Below are 16394 nucleotides of genomic sequence, written 5' to 3'. Positions count from 1 at the left end.
TGCCTTCTTTTACTCTCTCCGTCCATCTAACACCCACAAATTGTTGTTTTTATGATTTAACTGAGATATATAATAACACTGCTGGCACTCAGTCAGAGGTTCAGCACACACTTTTATTTAAAATGATCTTAATTTAATACCATTTGGCTACCACATGAAAAGGTGAAAAAGCAGAAGGTTGAGTCCCGAGTGCTTGTGCTCTGACATCATGGCCGGCCCTGGCTCTTAATTATAGATGCGCCGGGTGGCACGGCCCCTCGTAAAGCTGCTCCACATGAACAGACGAGGGAGGGGGGCTGCTGAACGAGGCCCTCGTTTACGAACTCCACCTAGTTGTGTAGTTGCTGCCTGACAAGCACTGCGATTCTGTTGACTGTGCGAGTCTAGGGCCTCTAGTGCTGCGGCCTTCAGCAAACCTCTGCCAATCACACACACCTTCAGGAGCCAGAGACAAATTAATGATCAATCGCAGGGCTGAGCCGCTCTGACATGAATATGGAGCAGCTCTGAATCCATGCCTGCCTAATGAACGCGGGGTGGTCAGTCTGTCAGTCTGCTGTTTTAGCAGGTTTAGTGTGTGCTGTGTGTAATAAGCTCCTGCTGCTGCAACAATCTACCTTTAAATTCCAGCAGGAGCTCCTTCTGAAGAAAAATCACTATTTTCTATTGGAGATGTGGAGCAGTTTGCTTTTGGCTTTAAAATGAATAAGAAGACCTGGCTGCCAAAAGCTACTACAGGGGTCTGGGTGTAGTCCACCCTAGACACCCCAAAAACCACCTCCTGCCCTCTGTTTATACTTTAAACTATCCTATTAAATAAAGGTTAAAAAAAGACAAAAAGAAAGTTTCACTTTCATGTATGAACAGTAACTAAAGCAGGAGAAAATTACCTCAGCTTCCAATAAACACTAAAAGTAGGGGAGTTATACATAAATAATTAATTACCAAATTAATTACCAAATAAGAAGCTCAAATCTCTTCCAATGACAGTCGACCCTTTTAATAAAAACCTGGGGAATTTTGCTACGCAGCTGTACAGCTAACAGAGATTTGGACTTACAGTTAAAGCTTTTTTTTTTTAACATTTTCAAAGGTTTAGTGGAGTTCGTATTTTCATTAATTTCATGTTTTTTTGGTAAGGTTTTTTTTTTAGGACATTCACTATTTTAGTGCTTTCACAAAAACAAAAAAAAAAACCTTCACCAAAGTGCAGGCAGGCCATTAACCTTTATATTTTTCTATTTTGGCTGTCACGATGGACACACACACACGGGTTTGTTGTTTGTTCCAGCCTGCAAACACAGCAAGAGCAGGATACACAGAAAGCTGGCATCTGAGAATGTGCGTATGTGTACATCCATATTTTGGCCACACCTCGGTTGATCCCCAAAGCAGCTGACAGTGGAACAAAGGTGATTGTTTGGGAATATTAATCACGTGCATCTTTCTTAGGCCAGCGACCGGCTGACATCAGTGGCTGGGTGGCTGCGATAGCTAGAAACCACACTGCGAGCGGATAATTCAATCAGGGTTAATTCGATGGGTCTGCAAGTATGTTTACAGGATGATCTGCTCCACCTCTTTGATCTCTCCTGCTCTCTTATGGAGGAAGAAGGGGAAATGGGGTAAAAAAAAAAAAAAAAAAAAAAAAAAAAAAAAAAGGTTTGTGTGTGTGTGATGGGGGCTTTCGAGGGTAAGAGTGAGAGTGCTAAGATGAGAGTAAAGGCGGGAGGAGGTTTGGCTCGGTGGGAAATCACAGCCTTAGGGTGCACTGCAGATTATTCCTGCATCTCTTTCATCTGAGCCATTGGGGGCATCCTCCGATTAACCACTCCATCACTTATTAAGCACTTTGGAACAAAAGTGGTGAAGGAGACAGAGGAGGGAAGGAAGAGGAGTGAGCAAAGAAAAGGCTTAACTTGAATCTGTGTGTGTGTGTCTTTGGGCGTGGCTGAAGAGAGGTAAAGCGTGTTTTTGTGCTCTTTCAGAGTCAGCATATTCAGGGTGTACATATTAATAGATTGTGGTACATCTAGCAGAAGAGTACTGTGAAGTGTGATCAGCACACGGTAAGGACACAGAAACAAAGTGAAGGAGAGGAAGGAAAAGAGGTTGAGAAGAAGGGTGATGCAAGAACAAATGGTGAAGCAGTAATGCTGCACTCTGCATCACAAACCTCCGACTAAACAATGAGATCACACCCTGTATACACGCAGTTCTTCATGGATTTAGTAAAATCCATGTAATTATATATATATAATTTCTCTCTGTTTAATGCTTGTCTCTTTATTTATCCTAATGTCTGTGTCTATAATTCTTCATTATAGTTTCACATGATCCGAGTCACTCCGATGTCCACCAATGACAGGAATGAAACAGTAAAGATGTTGCAATACCTCAAACTCTTTGTGTTACATACATCCACCTGAAAAAAAAGCTAAAGGCAGAACATCAGATGCAAAATCAACTCTAAGAGTAAACTGTGCTGTTCCCTGGCTCAGAGTGTATTTGTTCATCAAACACAAGATAATCATTTTTCCTCAAAAAGGCAAACAGCAAATCCTCTTTGGTGGAGATAATTACAGCAAAACAACACAGTGAACTTTTTCTTTAATTACAACTGATTCCCCTCCTACCGTCTCTAGAAAGAAATGACTGCATTAAGTCTGAGCAGAGCTTTGCGTTTGCCTGAAATAAACATAAAATAAAGTCAAAGCTGCACAAGGCAAATTTATATTTTTTTTAAACCCAGAAAAGAACTTTGTGGAACAGTTCCTAACTACTAAAGCACCATAACATCAGGGGACCACATAACCCGAGGGGTCTGGGTCTATTTTCTTACTTTTGCGGTAAGCAGGTGAGGACGTTTGATAAGAAGTCTTTGCACATCCTTAACATGTCCACATTTTGCAGGATGGAGATCATCCACCCGTCTGAGTGTCTGTCACACCTGGAATAAGCTTGATCTTTAAAACTGCACTTTGCTAAGATGTACAGCCAGTGGAGGATGACACATTCCCCCTGTTTTGGTAACTATTCCCGATATAGAGCCTGGTGTTGGGTGTGATTTCATCATATGAGCCAACCTGCCCTTTGGTGGGATGTGGATGGGCACCTACTATGCTGAGGCTGTGATCTCAGTGTTGTGATCTCTGCTAGTCTGGGGACAAGGCTGTGCTACATCTGAACATTGTGACCCAGTTTTAGGATGAAGAGAGTGCAGCCTCACAGAACGGTGCTGCTGACCTGCTTCAATAATTCACGCTTAAGTGTATAACCGTGGCTGAATGGACGCAGCCACCTGGAAAGATTACACGGCCGGGGCAGGAAGCTGGTGGGAATTACAGAGAGGAAGAGACAACAGTATCAGAAAGTATAACAGAACTGAGATTTCTTAGTTTTTTAAAGGAAAACATGATTGTTTTGGGCAGAGGGTGGATAAGAAAGTGCTTTAAACCAGCGGTCCCCAACCTTTTTTGCGCCACGGACCGGTTTATGCCCGACAATATTTTCACGGACCAGCCTTTAAGGTGTTGCAGATAAATACAACAAAATAAAACTAGTACTGGTACCGAAAAAAAGAAGATTTATTCATAACACACGTGAAAAGACCCAGGAAAACCGAGTTAACGATAAAAACGATAACAAAATGACGCTGAAAACCGATAAAAACCCCCAAAACCATACATTTCACACCTGAGCCTCAACTCTCGCGGCACGGTACCAAACGACTCACGGACCGGTACCGGTCCGAGGCCCGGGGGTTGGGGACCGCTGCTTTAAACAATACGCCCGAGTTAGCCTGCTGCTTTTCTAAGAGGTCTGATCAATAATGAAGAGGAGGAGAGGTTTGATGCTATGCAGACGGCAGACAGCCCGGCTCATGCTTTCAGTCTCTCATGGTCAAACAGAACACCTACATCTTCTGCTGAGCAGCATGTGTGCACGTGCATATCACCTCTCTGCTGAGGCAACATTACTACTATATTAATTTTTCATAAACTCTCACAGAGTCACTGTTTTCCAGCACATGCTACGTTTGTTACACTTCCCACTCCCACACAGCATTTATGAGAAATTTACTTACCAGCAAAGTTTCTCAGCACTTTTTTAAACAATTACTTTGTGATTTTAAAGAAGTCCACATGAGCAGGCATTAGCTCTGTTAACATAGTGTTTCTATGTGGCTTTTTATTTGTACCCCTTTTGATATGCACATTAGAGCTACACAGTACGTACTAATAGACTGGGGCAAAAGCCACTTAGTCTTCAAAAAATGCTAAATTAAGCACTGTAATTATGATAAAGGCCTGGCCTGCAATTTCTCATAATCATTATCAGAACAAATGAGGCCGAGGTGGTGCAAAAGCAGGCCAACAACTGAGAGCACACCTTAATGAAGAACACAAAGTCCCCATCACGAAAAGATCAGCTTTGTAAGCTCTGATGTTTTAGTTCCAGGAAAAGCAGGTCAACTCTCCTGTAACAGACACATCCATCATCGCTTTCCCACTTTCAATTCTCGATAAGCAGCGTTAAAAAAAAAAATTGGTTTCAAGAAAAGCCATTAACTCGTAATGATAAATCAATTAGTTAATCAACAGAGAAGCCACCAGCTTAAGCTCCCAGTGGCTTTGTTGCAATGATGACCGGCCTTTGTGTTCAGAAAATCAGACATCGGACTAAAAGCGTCGTCTCTGATGCAGAAAACTGCTCTCCAAATCTCTCTCTCTGCTTTGATCCTCAGGCTTTTTTCTCCTTCCTCCTTCCTAATCGTAGATAAACAAGACAAAGCAGAAACTAAAGAAAGAGTGCTTTCTACTAATGATTGACATAAAGCAGCCAGTGGCACAAACAGGGAGGCTGGACTGTGGCGCCTTCTCTTTAACCAGAGCTGATCCGCCTCCTTCACGCTGCCTGACTGAAACACTGTCAGGTTTGCTGGGCGGAGAGAACGAGATACAAGTAGGCAGAGATGTAATCAACCCAAACAACTCCTCCGCAGCTCTTAGAACACACACACATATAGCACACACCCCTCTCCTGGCTATTATACAACACACATTACATAATTCAAACAATTTGTGACTGTGAAACAGACTCTTGAGATCTCCTCCCTCATAAACGCCCACTCGCTCTTTGAAAGCAGGACTAACGGAGGAAACAGGTACACTCTAGAGCCAGAGCCTCCGTCGGATCAAAACATTTTCTGATTGTGCCAGGGACGCTTTTTAAAAAGATTGCTCGACTGAATTCAACATGACACGCTGGTTATGCAACAGGCTGCTGCAAGCAAAGCAACGCAGAGAAACTGGGAGCTGAAGAGAACAGTGCCATCCTCCAAGGTTATTAAAGGTGCTCTGTCTCTATGTCCATTGTGGACATGCTGTCAGTCTATCACAGAGCCAAACTGGTGCATGTTAGTGGGTACAGTTTAGTGACACTTTAACTTTTACTTCAACCACTGATGTGTTACATGTGGTGTCAGCTCAACATTAGATAGCTAACAGTAATGGCCTCATCATTTACACAGCTGAGAAGTCCAAAACATCCTCACAGGGAGGTCTGGAGGGTTGACGCTTCTTCCATGTGAAAACAATTACATCACTTTTAGCCTAATTTGTGGTGACAAACGGGCCCCGGCATCGAGATCTCAGGTCAGGAAGCCCATAAAAAGAGTTTACATTTTTACGGCTGTGGAAGGGTCAAACAAAACGTCAGTTTAACCGTTATCAATATATATTTACATAGTTTTAACTCATTACAGAGCGAGGATATCTGCCAAGCAAGAAGCTAAGCACCTGCTGTGGAGTGTCCAGCTGTCAGCTGGCTGCAGCTCAGTACAGTAGAAATTGGAAGGGAACAGCATCATTAGCTGTGATTACAGACTCTAAAACATTAACACCACAAAGTCTGATTTTAAAAAGTCTAATATTTTTTAAATAAAAACAAATAAAGGATGGAGTAGGATGCATCGTATTTGTTAAAAAATGAGAAAAATTTAATGAGGGATTCTGTGCTTAGTACAGGAGCACTGGGGTTCATGTGGACAGCAGAGGAAAAGGGAAGCTTCCCTCCTTTGCCTTGGGACAGGAAGTCATAAAGCAGGATCAAACGCCTGGCACTGCTTACAGTCGAGCTATATGAGGAGCATAATGTCACGAGAGATCAAGGACTCAACAGAAACTCAGAGCCGCTGCAATAATCAAAGCTATCAAAACTTGATCCTTCAGGTGGCGGAGAAGCCGTCTGAGCACTACACTCTTTAACTGCACACTTTCCCGTGCATGTACATGGAGAAAGCTTGTCCCCCTCTGATTACTGGAGTGGAAGCAATATGGAAAGGTAATCAGGACGTGCTGAAATGCAAAAAGGGGAAAAAGAAAAAAAAAAGAAAACTACACATACAAAAGCACAAAGGTTTGGGCTACGACCGCTAACCGCAGCGTCAAACACCTTATGAGTAAAAAGCATGTAGAAATCCACATTTTACAACAGTTACATTCTTAAACAGCAACCATAGAAAAATGTTTTTAATCAAAGACACGAAAACGAAATCCTTAAATCTGTTTTTCCTTCTGAAGTTTAATCAGTAGTCAAGCTCTTAATACTATTTGGAGCCATTTGTTTTCTTAAGCTATGTTCAGCCATAAACCAGACATCGTAAAAAAATATCGTCACCACTGCATCAGATTATGCTTCCATTCGGGGTCAAAAGTCAAAGCTTGCATAAAGCTACAGATGTGTTATACAAAAGTGCTATTTTAAAAGGGCTGACGTTCACTTTAAACCTCACTAGAAGCCTTGAAAGAATGCAGTAACAGCCAGAAGATTTCATGTCCACTCGCTCTCCCCTCCGTCTCACAGGCATATTCAGTGTACGTGTTTGTGACTGGAGGCTCAGGAACAAACTTAGATCACTGAGAGCTCAGCAGATGCCCGTGTAACACTCCAGCATGCAAAAAGTGCACACAGTAACCCAAAAATAACAGCTGCATTACCTCAAGCTACTGATTAAGAGTCAGCTACTGTTTCATCTTCAGACGCTGCAGAGGAAACACAAGCTTTTTAAAAATGAGGCACCAACCAGAGACGTGTAAAATTGAGTAACCTGGTATGATCACATCTTAGAAATTACGAGAAATCCAGCAGCAAAAGTGTGATTAACAGAAGCACTGCATACCTTCATGAGAACGTTTCAGGTTTTACGTGCTTACAGAGAAAGTGTGAGAGCTGCTGGGGCATATAAAGAGTGATCTGACGGCTTACAGAGGCATACGCACAGACAGACTAAGAAACTTAAGGACAAGGAGCACCTTTAGGGAGGAGAACAGAAAACTGCACTGTTCTTAAAGGCTCAAAAATTGGTGGAAATTTGTAAGAAGAAAATACAGACAGACACCATCAAAATCTCTCATGAGCATTAGGGCTGGGCCATATCATACCGTTCACGGTAATACCGGTATAATGTTGGGCAACGACAAGAAAATGAAATATTGCGATAGAATATGGGTAAAACGCGCATGCGCAGTGCCTTTGTTTTCATACGCACATGGCGGCGACGGAGAATGAGAAGAGCAAAAGCGGATCGTTGAGTGAAACGGATGAACCAGAATTGGTTTGTAAAAATGCTGCAACTTCAGTGGTGTGGAACTGGTTTAGCTTTCGTCCATCAGATACACAACAAAGCACTATTTTTGGTAGAGCATGCTAGCGGGCCGTCGTTATTACCGTGTTGTTTGGAAAATACGGCACACTTAAAATCAATCCTTTGATTTTTCTGAAAATCGACAGTGCCCCTTATAATCCCGTGTGCCTTATGTATGAATTCTGGTTGTTTACTGACCTCGAAACGATTTTATGTGGTACACGGCGCTCGAAAATCTGTCAAATGTTTTAGTACAACTTTGCTAAGCTACGAACCCGCAGCGCTTGATGGATTGTCGGAGCATTACGGCTATCGTAGGCAGGAGCCTCGCGGAGTGATACTGTGCTTCAACATAATATTACCGTATCGTGTGTGTATAACCTCTTTTTAAGTTTTGTGGATATTATACACGTTTATGCTGAGGATGTGTCGGCCAATTTCCACTGGAAATGCCTTTTGGTTAAACTGTCAGCAAGGATTTGCATTTGCACTGTTACATTTTTATATAACTTTAATGCAAAAACAGCTGCTTGTTTAAGTGAAAATACATTGATGGGGTTTTTTTTGCACTAATAAAATTGTGGAGTTGTAAAGTATTTTGTCTAGTGTCAATTATTTCGTCAGTTATATCGTTATCGCAAATTTTCAAATCTATATCGTGATAAACATTTTTGGTCATATCGCCCTGCTCTAATGAGCATGATGGTCATGTTTGCGATTTTCTCACAGCTTCTTGGGAAAGGCTTCCTCAGTTTGCTCAAATATCACATAGTATTGTGCTCCCTATGCATGAACTGCACGAACTGTTGATCAGGGAGGTTTTGCACTACCTTCAGCTCCCAGCAGTGTTCCAGAATGGAAAACAGGGACATCCAAAACCTCACTGACACACTATACTACCTAACAGATTCTTAGGGATGCTGGGGAAACGTTTAGTGAAACACTGCAAAGCAGTAACAAAGTCCCGGGGAAGAGTGGTGAACAGGGAGATCGCACTGCAGTAAAAGTATCTCCTGGTTCTTTAAAAGCTGCCTGGGACAAAGCTGTAAATATACAGCCTGATGTCCAACACTGACCTCTGTAGTATCTCATAAAAGCACAGAAACATGCACAAAGTATAATACAAAAAGCTTTATTTATAACTCCACATATTCATTTCTGATGCAGACGAGTACTTAGAATCTCTTAGAAGAAACCAGACCTCATACAGTGGGCATCACCCATTCTCTGTAATGAAGTGCAGAACCACTGTGGGTAAATTCTTGCTCAAGCATCAGTCTCCAGTTGTGGACATGTGGAAATTATTCAAGTTCCTGCACAATCATCAGGTCTAAACAAACAAAAGAGAAGGGCATTTGAACAATGCAGAGTCTTGTTCAAGCTACAGCTTCATAACTGTCCGACCTGATCAGCCATCTTTCCCAGGGTAACATGGGGTTCACAATCAGCCCAGAGCAACTGGCAGCCACACATTTTACCGCTGTAAGAACAGCTCGGGTCCCTCGGCTGACCACTTGAAAGCCAGAATAGGCTCTCCTAGCTGGGACACAGCGTGTAGCTGAGGCTCATTTACTTTAATGCTTGTCAGAAGACTGCCAACAACAACAAGAGGGAAAGGGAGAAAGTATCTTGGTCTCACTGGGGTTTGGGGGATTTAACAAAAAAAAAAAAAAAAAAAGAGTTGCAGCTGGTGTTCAGAGACTTGTTTCTGTCAGAGATGTGAAATCTGATTAAGAACGAAGGCAGAGAGACACTGTGGGGTGTCTCTGTAAAGCTGGCTCATCAGTCAGCCAAGGACAAAGGGGGACAATGAGGAAGGGCAGAAAAATCCTTTTTCACTTTGTTGTAGAGATTTGGATGAGGAAATCAATTCTCATACTGGTGCACTGATTACAAGAATGCAGCCAACAGCTGTTCCGTGTAGGATAGAAATAAAGATTATGGAAAATCACCGTCTGGTTTTAACAGATCACACAAAAAAATTGAGCAGAATTTCTGATTTACCACCACCATGTTTAAAGTCACGTTCAGTCTCTGTAGCTCACATGCATCATGCTACCCAAATACCTCCTTTGAAACTAAGTACTTTAGAGTTTTGCCACTTGATTTTAAACACACATAAACAGAGATGAGAAAAGCCCAGAACTGTACACAGGGCTGGGCCTCACAATGTGCTGGCAGGCAGAGTCAAGCATGAAATGGGCTTTATCCCTCAGAGAGTCAGGCGGGGACGTGATGAGAGGACTGAGGTGATTCGCTGCCCCGAGCCCCCACCCCAATGTCATCTGCTGTGTATAATTCCACAGCTCGAGAACAGCCAGGAGATGTGTGTATGTGAGATATGAGAAACCTGAGGCCTGAACTAGAAAGTCCTAGAATACAAAAACAAATCGGGGGAACAGAGGTTTTAAATGAAATTACTCTGATATGGACTACAAAATCTCTTTTGTCAGCATTTACTGGCTTGGTAGCAGTGGCTGGATAAGAGCTGGCTGTCAGAAACACAGCAGCGTAACAAAGACAACGAGAGGCTGGGGTGTTAACTAGAAGTCTACTTGTCATTACTAATGACCGCTTCTTACTTCTCTTTCTGTTCTTGCCTCCATCTGCAGTGTTATTCTCTTCATGTCTCAGGCCACGATGTTACTTGGCAGCAGAAACAATGAGAACAACACAGTGAAGTTTGATCAACAGCTACAACAACTGATCACGATTTGCTAAAAAGAAAAAAGAAAAGAAAAAAAACCCCCAGGCTCTTGAGGTTGGACAAGAGGCTCTCATCCCGATCATGATTTTCTGGCGATGCAGCGTTCGTGGCCTCTCATGTTTGAGTGTTCAAACATGACACTCTTTGTATTATCTGAAAGCCCCTTTAGACTGTTACCAATTATTCCTGAACCCTGAACTCTTTTATGAGACAAAAGGGTGGTAGCAACTGCACAGAGAAATTCACGGTTCCTCTCTGGAGAGCATTTCATTTCTCAGGCTGTGATGAGATCCTTTGTTCTCACTTTAACTCCCAGCATCACATAATTGGCCACCATCTGGGACTCTCATTCCTATTCTTTTGCTCCATGTCATTCTCTTCTGTTTCCCTGTGACCGCCTTTACCACATGTGCTACATATGCATGTTTTCATGGTAGGAAATCAGACATCTGTTGTCAATGCCTAATTCTTTCCTGAAGGATTATGTAATGTTATAATGAGGAACAATTACTGAACTAGCTTGCCCTCGACATTTCGACGGTTCATTGGAAAGCAGTGCATTTGTACTTTTTAGCAAGGGGGAAAAAAAGAAAGGTACAAATGTGGAAGAGAACAATGTGAAGGGGTCCCAAAGAGATCCTCTGGCCTTTAAGTGGCCTTTTCACATTCTCGCTTTATTCTTCCACTGTCCTTATCCATCTGGTAGCCCTTCTGCTTTACATGGATCACCGTTTACTTTCTTTTCTAGCTGAATCAAATCTCTGCCCAACGCCCACAACTAGCGCAGATAGCAGCAACTGAAGCTTTTCCTTCTGACATCTCTTTACTTGTAACTTTCTAGATTCAGAATCAAATCTGAGATGGACTGCCATAAAACTTTGTAAGCACATTCATATTCCCCTAAAAATGAATTATAATAACTTTGGCGGTTGCTCAAATTGTCTAGCTCCATTATCCAAACTAAAAAGACTTTAGCCTCATCTGTACTTTGTTTTCACTGCTAATCAGTTAATGGTACTTTGGCATGCTAAACTAGGACTGTAATAACACAACAAACGACATTATATCTGTTAAGTATCAGCATGTGCAGCCATAACCTCTTTGCATTTTCTAAGCAGTGTAAAGACCACAGCATATAACTGTAGATAAAAGATGGGGCTTGTCACCCACTAGATTGTCGATCTTAAACTTGAGTGCTTCAAATGTCGCCATCCTAGCTTTTAAATCCAGACGTCACTGTTATTTAAACAAGTGTCCTCCTGACACATTCTTTTCTAGGCCTGGCATTAGACTGGAAACAATCTCAGATATTATTTAGCAACTTACAAACTGAATGGAAGGCTACTACACGATTAGCATCATGCCGTTAATACTTAAGGACATCTCGGCCTTTGGTTTTCCATGAGAGCAGTCCAACATCACAATCCTTATTTTTGCTTTTTTTCTAGTCTAGACTGTCCAAGAAAAACCCAACAAAAAAGCATCAAGCTTGATGAAAAACGGTGATCAAATGTGACCATTTTTTTGTAACATACACTCAAACTAAATTTGGCAGGTCTGGGGTTTTTCCTATTCTACTCCCAGAGAGAAGATAGATAGGGAAAAAACGGGGGTATCTGCACATTCGCATGATCTGAGAGTGCGTGTAGTTATTTAGGGCATGCATATCCCAAGTGGCAGGGAGTGAATGTTTTAAGAGGGAACAAAGGCTGTCTAAAAGTGAGGGCTGTGACGGAGGAGCTTCTTTGTGGAAAGATGACAGGGAAAAAATAAAAATCCATCAAAAAGCTGCTATCAGCTCCACTGATCAAGGATCGTCTGATGAGGAAGTCGGCTTAATTGGGGCCCATCAATAAAAAAAAGTGCCATATGCTCAAACACAGAGACCATGAGATATGCGACTCATTAAAAAAACATGGCTTAAAAACTGCAAAGGGAAGAAACATAATAAAATAAGTAGGCTTAGGAGTAAGAGAGCAAATGAGCACTGGGACAATCTTTGTTAAGCAGTGAACATCCACACTCCCCACCCCAATATACAACACCAGGCCAGACAAAGGAGGTATAAGCTAATAAATGCCAGGTAATGTAGCCGGCTGAAGTTATTGATATCGTTTACAATGTATTAGCCTGTCACCCAGCTGTGTGTGTGTATGTGAGTCTGTGGTTTTCCCCCCAGGGGGGCTGAACACACACAGTGGAGTCCCATCTGTTAGCGTTGATGACAGCAGTGTGTGTGTGGATGTGTATAGCCACAGGGGCTGTGTGCATGGTGGAAACATGACAAATCGCAGCCCTAAAGGACAGGGCACAACAATAAAATAGATGACACCATCTATTAGACACTAATTAATATTAATATCTACACACTGACACATGGAAACACACACCTTCATTAAAACCACTGAGTTTTGAGTTAAAAACTAACATTGCATGAAATACCGCCACCTTGCACCGCCCAGAGGGAAGATGTGTTGGAAAAAACATGCATTCTAGGAGAAAAAAGCCTAGAAGAGTCCGAGGCCCAATTCCCATAAAAACAAATAAAAGGAGAACCTAATTTTATTCCTGGGAGTGTTAATAACATGCTAAGCAGCACCAGAATGTAGAATTTACCCCCATAATAATAAGAAATGAAAAATGGAAAAATCTCCCTACGCTTGCTTACGCTTCTTCAGTGTTTATATACTTCTAAATACACTCACCAGGCTGTATTTCATTCTAATGAGAGCTTTATGTTGGCATCAAGTTTGATGCAGTACTTGAGAGATGAGATCAGAGCTCGGGGCCTGAGCTTTCTACACTGGCACATTTCCATCGGTCAAGAAGTTTTACTGCTACGATCAGCCGGCTACTATCCCAAACAATGGCACTTTGACCAATAAACCCCTCAACCTTTGCATCTAATGCTTCATAGTGATGAAAGACCTCAGGCTCCTAAGTGGGAACTTGAGTGCACGTGGATGCTCACCTCAAACTTTACAACCCCTTTGCACCCGGAGCTTTACAGTAATGCCGGCCTAATGTGTGTGCACCCCTGTCCGGCTCCGCGGCTTCGGGGAGGGAGGCGAGAGCTGCCGGGAACAAACAACATCATCACTGCTCTCCTTCTGTACCTAATGCCCAACTTCTCTGGCTCCCATTATCTCCGGGAGACTGCTCAAAACTATCAGGTTATTGCTTTTCGCGGCTTGACAACGCTGCACTCCGCGTCGTCTGTGTCGAGATGAGGGGCTGCCACGCGCTCAAACCAATAACAACAACCCCCAGTGTTGTGCGGTGTTGAAGGGATGATGGGAACAAGTGGGGAGGGAGAGGGCTGAAGTAGTGAGGAGATTATTAGAGCTGTTACATGACTCTTGAGAGAACACGAAGCTCCTCTATAGAAAGAACACTGAGGAGGAGGCGGTTCAGTGCAGCACCACATGCTGTTGGATGGGATCGCTTTAGTGACAGACTCGAAACAACATCAACCTCGGTTTGATATTTTTAAAAATGTGACACAGACTTAAGAACATCCTGTGACTTGCGATGCTAATTTGCATCAAAGTATTGATAGTAGGTGTAAGTCCCATTTAATCCAATAAAACTGTCATCATGTCAGCATGCTAATGTGATTGTGAAGGAAGCCTCACAGAAATCAGCATTTTAAAGTAACGTCAAGCCTCAAATAACCAACTTCCTGTTGTTTTCAACTCATCTTTGAAAACTTGTGCTTGTGCAAGATGATTGAAGATGTCAAACTAGAGTCTTGGGAAGCACAATACCTGCAGTAGGATCCCATTTCCTCAATTAAAGCCCTGATAGGTGGGAAATGGAGACCGACTAATGTAGAGCTGGGAGCTGGTGACAAATTCCTCCTCAGATAAGCCAAGTAATTAAACCCAAACAAGGTGAGCCCAGAGGAGGCTGAGATGGGCTGCACAAGTGTTATCAGATGAAAGGACTGGTGAAGCAGGGCGATATGATGCGTTTCTGCCGCTCAGCCTACCCGGTTACATAAGTGGCCCTCTGAAGACGAGTATTGCAAGTTACAGCTGACACATAAAGGGCAAACTTGCACAGTGCATGAGGTAGAGGATGGTTTAGAGGCCAAGCGAGTGTCTGCACTCATAACCAGTGCAGGAGTTGGTGTCCTGTTTTACTTTGGCTGAATCACACTAGCAAAAATCAGAAAAAAGAAAAATCTGACCCTGAAAAGTTTATAATTTCAAAAACATCCATGTATTGGAGCTTTTAAAACTAAGTGCCATTGGTTGGAGGCAAACAATTCAAGCACTTGAGGCAAGGTCCATTTTCTCAATCGCCTGCTTTCAGACGCTTTAAGAATGAATTTGTGTTTCCAGTTTGAAAGACAGGAGGGCTGCAGCTCTGATTTTCTTTCCGTTTAGTGTGGGATTAGCAACACGACCTCAGAGTTCAGAGTTTATCTGCTCCGGGGATGTCAGCCCAAATGGAAATAAAGCAATTCAATCAAGTCACCTTAATTCCCACAGTTAACGTGTGCGTGTACACTGGCGGAAATCCCACATAATGTACCTCCTTACAAGTCTGTATCAAAAAATGCTTTCTTGGTACTATCATAACAAAATCTCTGGCTCGAATCGTACCACGATCTTCTGACGATAGAGGCGATCGACTTTCTCAACAAAGTAACCACAGCGGATTAAAAAGAAGAAAAAAGAAAAAAAAAAACTTCCCTCTCGATATGCCCTTTTACGGTCAGTCAGTATTCCACAAGCTTTTTAAATAAATCACAGGGTCTCCAGAGAGCAAAGCAAAACACTGAAGGCTCCTTCTCAACCCAGCTTCAGGAAAGCAAACAGCTCAGGTCCTGCTCTCTATCTGTGGGCTCTGCAGGGCTCCTTCGTGGCTGTAATAAACATATGATATCAGAGTCTAACACAAGTGCCACCATGTCTGAAGCATTCATGAACATTTAAAGAATGACAAGAAACCAACTAATAAGCAGTCAGACCATAAATCCTCCTGTTTTAGGACACATATGTTGTTTCATTCAGAGACTAAAGCAGCAGTGTTGTGCTCAGGATCAGGGCCTTTGCATTCAGTGGATGCACTGTTGACAGGTTCACCCACAAACCTACTATGTATAACATATTCACAGTATTCCCACCCTCCACGCGTCTGGGACAGAACATGCCATTCTATCCGCCTTACTAACCCCCCCGGCAAAAGCATGTGGCGTATTTGTTTGTTTTCTGCGGGAGGAGTGGGGGGGGGTTCTGCATGATGTTGGCTTGAAATCGATGTTCCCAGTAACGTTTCAGCAGCAGCAGCAGCATCCGCCTCAGGTTTTTATAGTTAAGTCACAATGTTGCAGAACTAATGAGCTGATGTAGCTTCTATTGTATCCCATTGTCTGTTAAACCAGCACTAAAATCTCAGTCTTAAACGTTTAACTACTCACTGCCTGATATTGAAGCTGTCGATAAGGCACAAAAAGATGCCATTTCAGGCAGGGTGTTTTGCTTTCAAAGCCAACACTGAAGGACGTAAAGAATCAAAATGAAAGAGAAAAGACTGGAAAGATCTAGTGACAAACAGGAAATGCTGTAACAAACAACAAACTTCAAAGCCCCTTTAAGAGACTGCAGGAACTTGGGTCTGAGGAGAAACATATCCGCTCATTCACATAAGATTTATAAGATATTTTTGAGACACATTCCTCCCCTAAAAATCCAACTTTACAAACGTGACTGATGTGTGTCCCACTTTCCTGATATCAGAGGAGGGAGGATTTGAATTCCTGTTTATTCCTGATGCAACTTGTAACAGATGCTTTGCATCAACTAAGAGTATTATGCTGCATGCAGCAGCCACAAACAAACCTTTAACTGCTTAGTCCAGAGTCAAAAGCAAGATTATAAATAACCTGCCATAAACTCACCTCTGGCATAGACACCCGCCACTTGAGAGAAACATGAGGGCATGAATTGAAGATAACGGCGTTTAAAAGCCCTCCGAGTTGACCCATTTTCATAATGTGAAGTTTGATCGATTACAGGGCAGCAGAGGAGG

General features: G+C 42.6%; 1 protein-coding gene across 3 annotated transcripts in view; it reads right to left on the bottom strand.

The window, feature by feature from the left end:
- Positions 1 to 16394, bottom strand: part of abr (ABR activator of RhoGEF and GTPase) — a 120770-nt gene that overhangs the window by 19551 nt on the left and 84825 nt on the right. The gene's annotated exons all lie outside the window — the stretch shown is intronic.

Source organism: Perissodus microlepis, chromosome 10 (assembly GCF_051167445.1).
Source record: "Perissodus microlepis isolate ML-2025 ecotype Zambia chromosome 10, ASM5116744v1, whole genome shotgun sequence".
Taxonomy (NCBI): Eukaryota; Metazoa; Chordata; class Actinopteri; order Cichliformes; family Cichlidae; genus Perissodus; species Perissodus microlepis.
This window is presented reverse-complemented; position numbering and strand designations above follow the sequence as displayed.